This window comes from Tupaia chinensis, unplaced genomic scaffold (genome assembly GCF_000334495.1).
Source record: "Tupaia chinensis unplaced genomic scaffold, TupChi_1.0 Scaffold148768_1, whole genome shotgun sequence".
In the NCBI taxonomy this organism is placed as follows: Eukaryota; Metazoa; Chordata; class Mammalia; order Scandentia; family Tupaiidae; genus Tupaia; species Tupaia belangeri.
In genome coordinates this window covers 399,116-402,769 of record NW_006208615.1, presented here as the reverse complement: position 1 = coordinate 402,769, position 3,654 = coordinate 399,116, and the positions used below count along the sequence as shown (strand labels likewise).

Here is a 3,654-nt window from a genome sequence, read left to right as displayed (position 1 = left end):
CTGGTGTTGAGAATCCTCCCTCCCCAAGGTACACTGGAAAACCCACGGTGACAGGGAAATAAAACTAGCCCATCGGGGGCCAGCAGGTGGCATGGTGGTTGAGATGCTGAACTCCCACATTGCCGAATGTGATTCCAGTCCCAGACATGGTGGCTTGCTTTCTCACTTTCTCTCTCTGGTAAGCACACATGCCCTGTAACAAATTAGAAATAATAATAATAATTTAAAATAAAATATATATTTTTAAAAATAAAACAAAACAAACAAAAATACTAGCCCACCAGTTGCCAGCTCAACATTCTAGTTGTTTAGTGTTGCTACCCTCCCATTACAACAATTTCAGAACCCAGACCAGCTCCAGGCCTAGGCAGAGAGAACAAGGCTAGGCATTCTGGGATCAAACTACATTATCTATTGAAATCTATTTCAAAATATACAAGGAGACATCAAAAATTTTGTTGAAAATGGAATGAAAGTACAAGCTTATTTTGGTACAAAATATTTCAAAATTCATGTACAGTTTTTTTATTAATATACATCTTCCATAAACTTTTGGAGACCCCTTCATATCAAATAGCTTAAAAGTAATTTCTTTAATGAATGCACAAATTTTTCTAGTTAACCTTCAAGATTTTCTAGTTAGCATATGCTCAGATGCATTATAAGTCAACCTAGAGAAATATAGGTAACTATGTGTGCACTTAGGTTTTAGGAACTTATTCTTGTTACAGAATCACAGAATATTACTACTTAGGTGTGGTCTGTAGAGGTGATACTGGAACTTGCCATAAACTTAGAATCACAAGTCCCACCTCAGAACCTACTATAATATATTAAAGTTCCAGAAGTACCACCTAGCCCAGTGAATACCTTTAGAGACCATCTGCTGCAGCACTTTGCAAACTTCAATGTGTTTATGAATAACCTGAGTATCTTGTAAATCTTCAGATACTGATTCAGTAGGTCTGAGATCAAGACTGGCATCTCCTGGAAGAGCATTATTAAATACTCATAAAGACCTTTCATGTTCAGTGGCACTTTAGAGTAGGAGTGCCTTCAAGTTGGCATTTCCTTGAGAAGCGTCTTTTCTTTAGACCTGGAGTATGCTCAAAGCTGGAATGCTTGAGAGAAAGCACACAGGAAACCTCCCAGTTAGCAGTTTATGACTAAATTTGGACTGATAAAAAGACAGGCATAATTTCAGGCACCTCTAAACTACCCTAAGTATGGTACAATTCTCTATTAATTCATTTATTCATAGACTAACCAATAGAGATGCTAAGATACAAAGGAAAAAGGTCTGTGTTGGGTACTTAGTCAGACCATAATGCAAATAGCTGAAAGACCACTAGCTGGAGCTCAAACTCTTAAGACTGTCACAATTTTTATCATACTCTAACCTTATTTTCATTGCCTTTATCATAAACATTCTTTGAAGAGTTCTAAAAATATTTAAGAACATGGATATCAAAGAAAAACACAAAATATTCTACATGCATAAATTGCTGACAAGCATGAGAATGAGATACAGCTTTTCAAAATTTAGAGTTACATGTTCTCCTCACCCTGGCTGGCCACACTGCTGTACTGCATAGATAAGAAATCTTTAACAAAACAAGCCCTGGCTATAGTTCAAAGACCCCTGTAGGCAGAAAAAAGAAGCTTAATTATTTCTTTCATCTTATATTTATGTTAGATAACTAAGACTATCAATTTTCCTAAATGTCTCCACACAAACTAAACAGCCTTCAACAAGCTACATCACTTCACGTAGTAGCTTTTTGCCATCTATTAATACAACACAAAAACACATCTCAGCAGCTTGCATATGTACATAGCTAAAGATTTTACCATTTCCAATATTAATGTATTCTTTATTACACTGCTATTGTTATTACATTCTATATATCATAGACCACAATAGTATAAGATAAAACAATGCCTCAAAAACTCTCTCTCTCAATGGAGGAGAAGAGATTGCAGCGTGGCCATCCCCCCTGGGGGGTAATTTCTCACTTTCTATCTCTCTGTCTCCCTCTGTCTTTCTGACGAGTGCACACACCCTATAGCAAAAACCTCTCCAACAACAAAAAAAAGAAACAAACAAACAAACAAACAAAAAACTCTCTCATGAAGCTCTGAGAAATAAGTTAATTCTCTTGATGTTAGTTCATGACACTTCCTAAAAATTAAAGATGTTGGGGCCCACAGATGGTATAGCAGTTACATTGCTGGACACTCACATGGCCGACCACAGTTCAAGTTCCAGACCTGGTGGCTTGAAACTCACACAGGGCGCATGTGCATGTGTGCCCAAGATGACAGGAGGAGAAAAGAGTAAAAGGGAACTGAGGCATAGCTGATTCCCCTGGGAGGGGGTGATTTCTTACTTTCCCTCTCACTGTCTCTGTATCTCTTTCTCTGGCGAGCACACATACCCTAAAAGCAAAAATCTCTAATGGAAAAAAAAATGATGTCTGTGGGCTTTTAAAAATTGTGGTTAGAGGAGGACCAGCAGATGACATAATGGTTATGTCATTGGATTCCAACATATTCTATTGTGGTGTGAGTCCTGGATCCGGTGGCTTAAACTCATATTGGACACATGTGCATGTATGCCCAAGATCCTGAGAGGAGAATGGAGGGGAAGGGATTACATGTGGCCATCTCCCCTGGGGCATGCTAATGATTTCTCACTTTCTGTCTTTCTGTTTCCCACTGTCTTTCCAGCAAGCACACACGCTCTATAGCAAAAATTTCTCAAAAAAATTGTGGTTTGGGACCAGCAGACTGCATAATAGTTATGTCTCTGGACTCCCACATGGTCAACAGCAGTTCGAGTCCAAGACTCGATGGCTTAAAACTCATGCCAAGTGTGTGCGACTGCATGCTCAAGATCCAGAGAGGAGGAGAAGGGATAGCAGTGTAGTCATACCCTCGGGAGATGATTTCTCACTTTCTATCTCTCTCTCTGGCAAGTGTACACACCCTATAGCAAAAGTCTCTCTAAGAAAAATTGTGGTTTATGAAAAAGGTATAGAAAGGGTGATGAAAGTGCTCTAAAGTTTATCATGGTGCTAATTGCACAACCCATGAATATAAAAATCCATTGAATGGTACATTTTAAATGGGCAAATTATATTGTATGTGAATTCTGTATCAATAAAGTTATTTATAGAAATTGTTATTCAAATGTCTTCATATGACTATACAGTGCCAAAACTTCAAACTTCTTAAAGGTGTTTTTTCTAGATCATATTTTGAAAGTAATTGAGGATAAAAAGTTATGTTTTATCCTTTATTTTATGGATAATTAAAATATGTTATAATTAACTTTGATAAAAATCATTAAAAATTTTTAAAGAATTATTTCCTTTATCATTATTGTTATTTTTTAAAAATTTGACCAGAGCAAAACACACACACAGAGAGGGAAAGTGAGAAAGCAAGCCACCAGGTTCGAGATTGAACCATGGTCAGTCACATGGGAATCCAGCACCCTTAACCACCACATCATCTACTTGCCCCAAAACTTATTTACAATTTAAATGTTTATAGGAATATAAATATGATTATATTCCCAGAAGTAAATGACAAGGTTTGAGGTAGCTCAACTAAAACTAACCTACAGATCAGATTATCTCCCCTGGAGGG

General features: G+C 37.2%; 1 pseudogene; it reads left to right on the top strand.

Annotated features, from left to right (window-relative positions):
• Nucleotides 1–3,654, top strand: part of LOC102471727 (multifunctional protein ADE2 pseudogene) — a 19,394-nt pseudogene that overhangs the window by 13,273 nt on the left and 2,467 nt on the right.